Source organism: Tachysurus fulvidraco, chromosome 6 (assembly GCF_022655615.1).
Source record: "Tachysurus fulvidraco isolate hzauxx_2018 chromosome 6, HZAU_PFXX_2.0, whole genome shotgun sequence".
NCBI lineage: Eukaryota > Metazoa > Chordata > Actinopteri > Siluriformes > Bagridae > Tachysurus > Tachysurus fulvidraco.
The window spans coordinates 29,139,142-29,151,899 of NC_062523.1; the positions used below are offsets into that span (position 1 = coordinate 29,139,142).

Here is a 12,758-nt window from a genome sequence, read left to right on the forward strand (position 1 = left end):
TATCCACGGACAAGCAGGGAATGCACTTAGACCCTTTTTTTTTAAAAAAAAAAAAAAAAAAAACTTTAATGGAGGGTAAGATCTGGTGTCCGTCTTTCCATCGTGAAAGGGCCTCTGTCCTCGTCCTGGTGCTCATCACTGTTAGTATTGTCTCTCATGATGGACAGGCCTGGTGCTGATAATCTGACTGAGGATGTCTCATAATGCTTTGAGATGCTTTCAGGAACCATAGACAAAGATGTAGGCTTTATATTTGGACACAACCACAAAGGATGGTGGATTTTCAGACAGCACTGGTTTATTAAGTAGCTGTGATATATTTACTGGATTTCATGTGTGAATGTGTGATCATGTCTCTGACTAAGCGCCAGTTGGAATTTTACTCTCTGGGATATGATTCTTTAGTCAAGGAGATGAGTTCCCAAGCATCAGTGTTGATTAACTCAGCTAAAAGATGTTTATCTGTTAATGCTCTGATTGAAAATATATCTGATCATAGACGTACCTGTTAATTATGACAAATCTAACCGTAGGTTTTAATTATGATACAACGGAGTTACTGCTATCGCTATGACGTTAAGCATGTTTCACAGCAATTTACCATGTTTAACAGAAGTATTATGTGTGATTCTTGTGTTTTTGTTAATTATTTGGAACGTCCACAAAAAAAAAGACAGTCTGGAATATTCAGTGGAAAATATATATAATTTAAATAATAATGCAAAGCTTTATAATATAGCTTTATTTATAGTATCAAAGATTTAGGCCGACGTTCATCCTGCCTCGTTCATAAATATTCAACCAGAAGATACCAAACACTGAAAATTCTGGCACCCTGGGGACAGACAACACATCCTAACACCACATATCAAACACACACACACATCCTGTCTGAATACACACACACACACACACACACACAGCGGTGCTTTCAAGTGTACATTTCACCAGTCAGGGTTATGAGCTGCTGATGGATTGATGTACTCTGTATGTAAATATAAGCAGATTATTTTTTTAGTGGAATCATTTTAAAAATACCATCACTGTAACATGCTGATGCTCTCCATGACTGGGAAAATGTTGCTCAGTGCTGTGATTGTGAACAGATCTCAAAAACAAAAAGGCTATTTATAGATACGAAGGTCAGAACAGTGAAATAGTACACTCTGCTCATGTGATTATAGCCAAAAGTATGTGAACACAAGACCATAATCCCAAGTGCTCCTCTGAATATGAACACGGAGTTGGTTCTTTTTTACTGTTATAAAAATCTCCGTTCTTCCCTTCTGAGAAGTCGTGTTGAAGCGTGACTTTGGGGCTTGTGTTCATTCAGCTACAAGAGATCTGGTTTATCAACCTTAACCTTCACTGTGTTTTCAGCTACAAGAGGTCTGGTTTACAAGTTCATCCCACAAGACACAGTGTGTAGGACACTTGAGATCTTCCACTTTCATCAACCTTAACCTTCACACTGTGTCTTGTGGAACACTTTTATTGGTGTGATGGTCAAGTATCTAAATATATTTGAGCATATAGCATATATGGAATGTTGTAGATAAGAGCTAAGTGGATAAGATGTTGGATTACTTAGAAGAAGGTTGTAAGATCGGATCCCAGGTCCATCAAGCTGCCGCCACTAACCCTTAGTTGCTCTGGATAAGGACTTTTCCTAGGCTGTTAAAATGTCTGTGGTTTTTATACTTAAAGCAAAAAATCTTAAGAATGCTTTTTTTAAGGCTTCTTTCACAGTGAGTGAATTAAACAGTGTATCTAGTATCTTAAACAGTTGACGCCTTCGGCTGAGGTTTCTGCAGGCATCGTCTTGAGCAGAGCATTAGACATATAGTAATGTAATTGTAAATGTATTTATGTTAAATTTTTTCATTAAAAAAAAAAGTATTACTATTTTTCCCTACTATTATTACCCACACTACTAAGTAGCTACTAGTATCCTCCTTGTTCTTTGTACGTTCTGAGATAACAATGAGGATGAAATGTTCATTACTAAAGATCACAGGATGATGAATGATTTCAACCTGAATATAGTGAGGAAGACTCGGGTGTAGGTCAAGGCTAAAAATAGATACAGAGAGTATTGTTTTCCTGCTTTCACCATCGTTTAACAGGATCACGGAAAACAAACACGTGGGGTAAATGGGATTAGTGCCTTCAAGTGGCTTTGGATATCATTGTGCATCTCTCCAGTGTTGATGGAACAACAGCAGCTCCGTTTCTAAAATTAGTGGCTGCTGAAGAAGATACAAAGGTTCAAATGTAGGAGGCAATTTTATAGTTTGTCAGCTATTAGTTTTAAGAAACCATTTTAAAAGGAATAAAAAAAAAACGTACATTACTCTAGTTACAAATGACTAATGCTCTTCCCAAGAAGCCACCCACAAAGACCTCAGTCAACGGTGTGTTGTATCTCTGTTTGAGATACACGATATACCGTTTAAAGAGCATTCCTAAGATTTTTTGCTTTAAGTATAAAAACCACAGACGTTTTAACAGCCTAGGAAAAGTTAGAAAAATACCAGAGTTCTTTGAAAGTTTTTTTTTTAATTTTTTTAGATGTTTTATTAATCTAGTGGTAAATTAGTGCTTGGGTTTACTAAGTGATAATCAGATGGCATGTTGAACTGCTTTCGTTCTGTGCTTGTGCTCGTTCTGTGATTTATGACCGTTAAGCTGGTGTTAACTGTGCAGCTGCCTTCAACTTGCAAAAGTACACAGGCCCAATATCCATCATGTAAAAACGCTAGTTACAAAAGCAACCTAGATTTTGTGGTTAGCACGTTCACCTCACACCTCCAGCGTCCGGGTTCGATTCCCACCTCCGCCTTGTGTGTGTGGAGTTTGCATGTTCTCCCCGTGCCTCGGGGGTTTCCTCCGGGTACTCCGGTTTTCTCCCCCGGTCCAAAGACATGCAGGGTAGGTTGATTGGCATCTCTGGAAAATTGTCCGTAGCATGTGATTGCGTGAGTGAATGAGTGTGTGTGTGTGTGTGTGTGTGTGTGTGTGTGTGTGTGTGTGTGTGTGTGTGTGTGTGTGTGTGTGTGCGCGCCTTGTGATGGGTTGGCACTCCGTCCAGGGTGTATCCTGCCTTGATGCCCGATGACGCCTGAGATATGCACAGGCTCCCCGTGACCCGAGGTAGTTCGGATAAGCGGTAGAAAATGAGTGAGTTAATGAGTTAGTGAGTTAGTTAGTTAGTTGAAACCTTGCAAGCACTCCATAGTTCCTTTGCAGGTTATAACATTTATTATACATAAAAAAATGCTCTATTTAAAGTGTACAGTCTTTCCGTCTGTGGCCTAAACTGCATAACAGTGCAAATAGTGATGGATTTCCTACTAATTACCCAAACACAAAGCCTTTGAGTTGCTTTTTACGGTAAAGGGATGTGTAGCTTATTAGTTTTCACATGATAAAGCTAAAAAAAAAAACTAAAATAGACTGTATGACAGGTTATATGATAACGATTCGCTGACGATAGACCTACGATGTTCTGCTGTAGTCGGTGGGAAATCGGGGTCACGTGAACAAAAAGTATTGATGTAATCCTGTGCTGTGGCTTTTAGATGAGGTTCATTGCAATGCTCACATTCTAAGATTTTAAACAAAATGATTTTGGACACTGCCAGCTGTTTTATCATGGATAAAAACTCAGCAGCCAAAAAATGATGAATTTTCTCTTGAATGTTTTCTTGAAAATTTCTGTTGAAAATCATGCAGCATAAAACTAATTAAGAAATCTTTGAAATTATATGATTATATATAACAACTCATATATGTTTATATGCTTAAAACATAATATTTCGCTTGTGTGTTTGCTTACTTGTCTACAATTCACTGAAATTATATTATGGACTTATTGTCCACCTCCTGTTTTTTTTTGTTTGTTTTGTTTTTGTTTGTTTTTTTAGTTTGATGAAAATTTTGCAAACCTAAAAGTTTTTTCTTTGATTTACCACCAGCAGAGGGCCATGTAATAAAACTTTCAATGTTTAAACTGCATCATATCAGAAAATAAACTTATTTATTTGTTTGTTTGTTTGTTTGTTTGTTTGTGTGTTTGTTTGTTTTTAAGTTGCAGTTTTGGATTTGGAGTGTATAATAATAATCATCCAGAACAGAGATTCTTCTTAAATAAATGTGCCTATGATCCTAACATGTACCATTTATACTTTGTAAGCTTTAAAATGGTCCCTCTGACATTTTAAAGTAATAATAATAATAATAATAACAATAATAATAATAATAATGGTTAATGTAAATGTTTACACTCTGACTTTAAACTCTGTTTATTAGGTTTGAGTTGAAGCCTATAAAAGGAAAACTCTAGCCGCGGGCGGATACCGACTTTAAAACGGATGAAGGTGCGCATAACCGTAACTAGAGCGCGCACACCGGAAGCGGCGCGCAAACAAACTCGTGTGCTCGTCCACGCTGGGGACTTGTGACAGCGCAAATCACGGAGAGAGAGAGAGAGAGAGAGAGAGAGAGAGAGAGAGAGAGAGAGAGAGAGAGAGAGAGAGAGAGAGAGAGAACGAACAGAGAACAGAAGACAGGACTCAGGACACAAGACTCGTTTGGAGAATCCAGGACTCATATGGAACAGAGGGTGAAGTTTACCAGGAGTGAAAGGATAATTTTCTGGGTTATTCCGGTGAGTAGTGTTTCTCTCCTGCTTTCTACGTCAGTGTTTGTTTTGATTCAGTAGGATTGGGTGTGAATGCAGGACAAGTCAGTGGGACACCTACAAAGTCAGTAAACGCGGTCGTGCGCGGCGCTGAACGCACTGAACGCACTGAACGCACCGAACGCGTTTAACGCAATGGTTCTGTAAAAGGGAAAACGGGGAACAAAAAAAAAATCCTCAGCTTGATTTAACAACAAACACAGTGTTCAGCAGTGTTGATTTGGACTGTAAGGGTTTCATGGCTCAATGTAAGCTGTGTTCATTGCCGCATACCTTCTGTATCTGACATCGTATTATTATTCTGTTTATATGCCCCCAAAAAAACCCCAAAAAAGAAATCTTTGACTTTGGAAATGTTTTATTTATTTATTTAAAAATTATGTTTTGGAGAATATGTACTGCCTAAAATGTTGAAATCATATACAATAAAAAAGGCTTGCTTATTTATTTATTTATTTATTTATTTATTTATTTATTTATTTATTTAAAATCCTTGTGTTTATCCTTGTGTTAAGTCGGAATGTGTAAAGTCCAGGATATGCCATGATAAGATTTCATGGTCAGTCCACTGTGTTTTTCGGTGCTTAAACCCAGGCAGGTGTATGCGTGAAATTCATATACACTGGTGTGTGTGTGTGTGTGTGTGTGTGTGTGTGTGTGTGTGTGTGTGTGTGTGTGTGTGTGTGAGAGGCTATTGTGAATCTTTTGTACTGGAGAAATGCTTTGTTGGATTGAGCAGATTTTAAAGAACCGGAAGACAAATATATAATAACCTCTTTTTATATATGAACACATTTGCAAAGATTTAAACAGTTCAGACTCTCGGCTGTATTCTCACATTGCTTTCAGGATTCAATTACTACAGATGAATGAATGAGTGAATTAATGACACATACTGTTCTTTCTCTTACTTCCTTTCTTCACTATATCACGACACTTTGATTGTGGATCCTTTTTTGGTTTAAATAAATCAATAGAAAAAAACATGTCATAAGGAACATGGTGAATATTCAGTATATAGGGAATTTTCACTGTATCTTTTTTTTTTTTTTTTTTTTTACTGAATTCTTATATTTCTATAATAAGACCAATTTTCATAGAAATACTGATTTGTCTTCTGTGCTACTGATGAGTATTCTTTAGTAAAAACACCAGCTTACATAAAACAGGTCATATATTTGAGACAATATATGTTTTAGGTTTGGGTATCTCTATCATGCGTAATGTTCACACTTGTGAATTTGAGGATGCTTTACTGTAAAGAAAATACTACGATGTACATCACCATTATTGAAATTTAACAATCATCTTTATTGTATATCTATATTTCCTATTTTCACTTATCTACAGTATACATAACTTTATAACATCACTAACTAACCAACCAACTTACTAACTAAATAAATAAAGAAATAAAATTGTGCCACTTTGTGTTATACAGCTGCACACATTTTATCAAGAAGATCAAGACTATAATCATCCAACTGCATCTTCCATAATACATTATTATTTCTGGATGATCGTCATGTAGATAGGTTACAGTATCACATTTAAACGCAAGTTTTTTACTGATATGGTCTCATTATTTTAATCTCTCTTTTATTTCCAATCTTAATAATCTTCTTATGAAAATATCATCTGAACAAGAACAACAACCATTCAGTGTAATTCATTTACATGTGATATCCTACCATCATTAGACCGATATTTAATAGCATTAATTAATTATATTGTTGTAATACTATTGCAGTAATAACACTAGTTGGGTGAGTTGCCCACTGAGGCACGGTCAGTCATTGCTGGTCCGCTATAATGACTCCAGCAGACGTGTGTTAGGACTCGAGACTGGTGCATGCGTGAAATTCAAGCCATGAAGCCTTTCTTTCATGTGCGATCTGAGAGAAGTGCAGTGTCCTGAAGAACCTGTCAGTTTCTTCGCTTTATGTTTGACCTTAACATTAATATCCAGTGCAATTAGATGGTATAATTGCTCATAAGTAAGCAGTGTGAAGAATAAATTCCAGCCAAGCCCTTTTGTGAGGCTGATAACAGGAAAGCGGTACAGCAGAACAATCCCTCGAAAGGATCCACAGGAATATTTTAGCCATGAAAGGATCGTCGCCTGTGTACGCGTGCATTGTTGTCTGTCGATGACTGACTTTTGGTCCTGTTTATCTGGCTGTGCTGAGAGCGCTGAATAGTGCTCCAAATCACAGCAATCAGCCAGCATATACTATAGTTTGTTTTATGAGAAATATTACTAAATATTCATTCTTTTTCTCCTGTTTGTGACATTTATCATAGATGCATCATGCTATTTTTTTCATGCCTTTCCAAGAAACAGCCGGTTGCCAGTTATCAGCAATTGAATTATTTATTATTGAATAATTCTACATTTCGAATTCTGTCATTGATCCAGTCTGCCTTTACAGAAAGACCTTGACATCTTGACATCCGTGAAAGTTCGGATGTTCCTTTCATGATCTATACGGCGAACACAGTCGTCACCCATGCGGTTGTTAATCGTTTTCAGGAAGACCGGAGCAGTGATTTGACAAGTTTGATGGATTAGTCTGCTCAACCCTGCCAGCATACCCTGTTAGCACAGAATTGAGAAATGGGCTGTCGGATGTGTACCGAGACCAGATTCATGCCCATTAACATAGACACTTTCAATTATAGGGGCTTTTGATGGAAAGAGGCATCACATGTTTGTGTATCAGACGACCCTGGGTGACGTTATCCACAACGATATTAGCAGATGTGTCCTCTGTTTTCATCCTGATGGTTTTTAAGTGTAAGCAGTCGAGTGTAAGCAGTCATTTGAGACGTGCTAATGACAAGCTGGAAGACTCGATGAAGGAACGCATGAGGGTCATTAATGAGCTGTCAGTTGTCTACACGCTAGGGGTGGATGGTGTAGCCAACATTTGGTATCACAGTGAAGTCTTTTTTTTTTTTTTGCAGCACATCGTTTTTTTTTTGTTTTTTTTTTTGGAAACTGACGTACTGCTTTCACCAACATTTAATATTGTCATTATACTTTCATGCTGGTGCATGAACAATCTTGAGAAATGGCTATTTATTACTTTCCCATTATAGCATGCCTCTTATTTATTCACACTGTAGTCCAAATACTTGATTTGATTTTACCGTGTCTCATTTCTATCTGTAAAGGCCGGTGCTACCAGCATGACTCATTTTTCATTCACTCATAATTCATTTCAATTCAACCCAATTTTGTTCCTATAGCACGTTTAACATAACATGGACATTGTCTCAGTACACCTTTACAGGACATTTCATTTCCATGTAAATTTATTTGTAATTATCCTTTTTTTATCCCTAATGAGCAAGCCTGAGGCAGCTGCGGCAAGAAAAAAAACTACCTGAGATGGTATGAGGAAGAAACCTGGAGAGGAACCAGACTCAAAAGGGGAACCTCATCCTCATTTGGGTGACACAAGGTGACATTATTCATAATAACACACTATGGTGTTTATAACAGTTTATAATCACACCCTCCAGTGTCACCTAAATGAGGATGAGGTTTCCTTTTGAGTCTGGTTCCTCTCAAGGTTTCTTCCTCTTTCATGTAAGGGAGTTTTTCCTCACCACAGTCAACTCCGTCACCTCAGGCTTACTCATTAAAGATAAATACAAACAGATTTAAATGTAAGTCTAATATAAATCTTGAACCTTTTATACTATATTCCTTAGGTTTTGCAAAGCTGCATTGAGATAGTTGAGGTTCAGCAGTGGCAGCTTGGTGGGCCTGGGATTTGAACTCACAACCTTCGGATCAGTGGTCCAACACCTTAACCACTAGGCTAGATTGCACAGATTTCTATCTAATATTTTTTTTTTACAACCTTACAATAAAAGTCTTGTTCAGATTGTTTAGAAATAATTTTGTTAATGTAAGTAAATATAATTAAAAAAATTATAGAGATACAAAAAACCCAACTTGAATTTAATTTCATTTAATTAAAATATAAGGTGGGGTACGGTGGCTTAGTGGTTAGCACGTTCGCCTCACACCTCCAGGGTTGGGGGTTCGATTCCCGCCTCCACCTTGTGTGTGTGGAGTTTGCATGTTCTCCCCGTGCCTCGGGGGTTTCCTCCGGGTACTCCGGTTTCCTCCCCCGGTCCAAAGACATGCATGGTAGGTTGATTGGCATCTCTAGAAAATTGTCCGTAGTGTGTGAGTGTGTGAGTGAATGAGAGTGTGTGTGTGCCCTGTGATGGGTTGGCACTCCGTCCAGGGTGTATCCTGCCTCGATGCCCGATGACACCTGACTTAGGCACAGGCTCCCCGTGACTCGAGGTAGTTCGGATAAGCAGTAGAGAATGAATGAATGAATATATATATATATATATATGAATAGAGAATAAAATCTGATGATTTTACTTTACAAATAAATGTAAAATCTAAATTTTAAAGGCACCTTTTTAGTTTTGTTTTTTTCCTCACTTTTTCTTTTTTTTCCTTACAAGAAGACAGACAGAGTTCCTTTGCGTGACAGCACAGTTTCCATAAACTCCACGCTGCTCTCAGTACAAAGGCGTAGTGGAAATGTAGGGGTAGGGGGCTGGGCTCAGCGTGCACAGAAATGAACGAGGCCCATCGAATACACTGTGAGCACTCATCTGTATCTCCATTAGACTGAGTGCAGCTCAGAGCGAGCCACGTCTTCATCTGACCTTTTCGTTCACCTCCAGCGAACTCGACACACATCTAATGACGCTTTTCCCCGCACCTCTTACACACCCCATCGAGAGCCTGCAGCCGAGCGTGTAAAGCCGTCCCTCGCCGTTGTGCATTACTCATGCTCTTTTTGAATTATTTAGTGAAGTTTGTGCTTCGCATTAGCTGCATGGCTGACCAGCAGAGGATCTCACTGCATTGCTGCCTAGGGATTGTGAGATTTCATTTATTTATTTATTTATTTATTTATTTATTTAAAATATGTTTCATTATTTATTTAAAAAAATCCAAATAATAGTTTTCCAAATATCTTAAATTTTTTTTTTAGAGGGGATTTGTCCCATGATTCCGAGTCAGATATTGTTCATGGCTTTCTTGCACAAACTAGGGAGATTTTGATGCTAATTAGCTCCTCTCGGGCCTCCTTGCAGTGTCCTGCTGAGCAGATGTATTCGATTTGTCTTTTCCAAAGGCTTCACTTGCACCCTGCAGTGAACCTGCTGCCATTTTCTATCATTATACAGCATTTTGGCCCAAATACATTAAAGCAAATATTAATAGCTCTTTTGTATTTCTGTACTTTAATGTTTTCTTTAGGGAATTTTGTATTTATTTATTTATTTGTTTCATTTCGTTCTAGCCAACCGATACAGATTGAGTCTAATCATCATGACCGATAAAAATCTGTGTGTATAATTGTTTTAACATCTTTTAAATGGATTTTTTTTTAGTGCTTTTAAACAGTACGTTGAGATTATGTACACCAAACATCCACTATATCAATGTTTTCAGCAGCGCAGACCATGCATGTTATGTCAAATAAAATAATGAGAAATCCGAAAACACGACAATTCCTAAAACAAAATAACAAATCCAAAAAAAAAAATGACAAATACGAAAACACGACAACTTGGAAACAATTAACAAAGCCAAAAGAAAAAAACAAAATAACAAAGCCAAAAAAATAAAAACAAATCCAAAAACAAAATGACAAATATGAAAACACGACAATTCGGAAAAAAATTAACAAAGCCAAAAAAAATAATAATAATAATAAAAAAATCCGAAAACAAAATAACAAATACGAAAACACGACAATTCAGAAACAATTAACAAACCCAAAAGAAAAAAAAAATCTGAAAACAAAATAACAAACCAGAAGTCACAACAACAATCCTGAAAACAAAATCCTAACCCAGATATTTTTAATATATTTTTAAAAATTTTTTTTGTATTTTTTCCACCACATTGTGCATGAAACTTCCCGGATATTCTGCAATACTCAAACCAGCGTATCTAAGGCCAGCATTTCTGCAACGGTCGAAGTCACGACAATCACATTTTTGATGTTGAGCTCCATCTGCTTGATATACATTTACATTCATGGCATTTGGCAAGACACCCTTATCCAGAGCAAGGCGCGCAAAAGTGCTTTAAATTCTCTATCGATTAATTCGATAATGGTTCACTCAGTTACACTCAGCAGTCTAAGAATACCATTATTTTTTTTAAACATTTCAGTAAGTAAGACAGCCAGTGACTCGGCTGTTCGGACATCTAGGCAAAGAGTTTTGTATACCCTTTTACCCTGAGATGTGGTGGGAACAGTTAAGCAGTGCTGTAGGATCCATGGGTGCGTGGTGCAATAACAGAGTAATAAGAACTTGTTCTGGGCCAGCGTTGGCTCAAGCGGTTAAGGCTCTGGGCTGTGGATCGGGGTTCAAGCCTCAGCACTGCCAATCCACCACTGTTGGGCCCTTGAGCAAGGCCCCTAGCCCTTACTGCTCCAGGTGTGCTGTATCATTTTGTAAAATAAAGTCTTCTATTGCGACATGGATGATTTGAGTGTGTACCTATTAAAGTGGCCAGTGAATGTAAATTTACTCTGTTTTATATTATTAGTTTCCACATCTTTTTTTTTTTTTTTTTTTTTTTTTACACACTGGAAATTCTGCATTGTCACAGATCAGTCATGTGAGAAATTGAGAAGATTGTTCTGTAACGACTCCTGTACTGAGCGTTTGGCTCGAAGGCAATTTCCGTTTTCCGTGCGAACACCGAACACTGACTGAACTCAATTTCTCTTAGGTTGAATGGTCACTCTTTCTAAAGAGCAAACCGTCCTCCTAACTTTGAAGTAGGAGACTCACATAATTGCGGTTTGACGTTTTATGCACCGTGTCTAATTCTATTTCCTTTCATGCTCCTCCTGCATATGTTTATAACAAGACTTGCCTAGAGATTTATCAGAGAAATAAAATAAAAATACCTTTTCATGAATGAATTGGAGGATCTGAGCTGACTGCTTCACTCTGCTCGATATTGCCTCCCTCCTTTTGCCCCAGAGACATGAGCCTTTTTATTTATTTATTTATTTATTTATTTATTTATTTATTTATTTATTTATTTATTTATTTATTTATTTATTTATTTATTTTTTTTACTTCACTGTTTGAAAGCATGTATATAATCAAAATCATAGTATCTACTCCTTCCACTATGTGCATTTGCTTCGTATTGAAGCTGGAAGGTTCACGCCATCCCTTGCGCCAAAACAAAAGAAAGAAGGCAGATCCTCATCCTCCGAAATCCTAATTAGCTTGTTTTGCCTCTGCACTGTGTCAGACTTTAGAGTTCAAGGGAATCAGGTTTTGCCCTCCTCCTTCCCAGACATTTCTGCAGCTGCCACTGGGATACTTTATCCCTCCTCGTTCTGATCCCTCATATACTCCCCTCCTGCCTCCTAGACTTAAAAATTAGGCATGTTACCCACCCTTCAAAGGGATTTTCTGCCTTTCACCCGAGTGCCCTCCAGACAGATTTAACCCTTCACACATCAGTGACAGAAGGACGACTTGACCTAATCCTGCATTAGTACATTTGTGATAAAGCATCTAGACCAAGCAGTGAAATTATACCAGAAATGGTTAAAATCTTATAGAATTCAGTCAGTGATCTGGATGCAAGGGGTAAAAATGTGCATATATATATTTTCTTATTATTATCTTCACACATCCTCAACAAGGGAGCAAGAAAAATGCTTTAAAAGTCAAATAAGGATAGAAGCTAGAAGGACTCCAGAATCCATCTTGGGACTTGACCTTCTTTGATTTAGTATCCTCACCCACAAGGACTTTGGAGGGGATGTGGTAGCCTAGTGGTTAAGGTATTGACCTTTTAACTGGAAGGTTGTGAGTTTCAATTTCGGGGTCCACCAAACTGCCACTGCTGGGCCCTTAAGCAAGGCCCTTATCCCTCAGTTGAATAAAATGTAAGTTGTTCTATATACAAGTGTCTGCCAAATGCCATATATCTAATTTTGCTGTCAGAATGGTGGGCAAACCTGAC

The 12,758-nt window shown here is 37.6% G+C and overlaps 1 protein-coding gene across 2 annotated transcripts in view; it reads left to right on the plus strand.

Annotated features, from left to right (window-relative positions):
• The first annotated feature begins 4,384 nt into the window (after positions 1-4,384).
• Positions 4,385-12,758, plus strand: part of lypd6 (LY6/PLAUR domain containing 6) — a 29,347-nt gene continuing 20,973 nt past the window's right edge. The window contains exon 1 of one of the 2 annotated variants that reach the window (XM_047814468.1): positions 4,385-4,669. The gene's annotated coding sequence lies outside the window, so the exon portion shown is untranslated. The remainder of the gene's footprint in view (positions 4,670-12,758) is intronic. The other variant, XM_027152375.2, reaches the window with a different exon arrangement.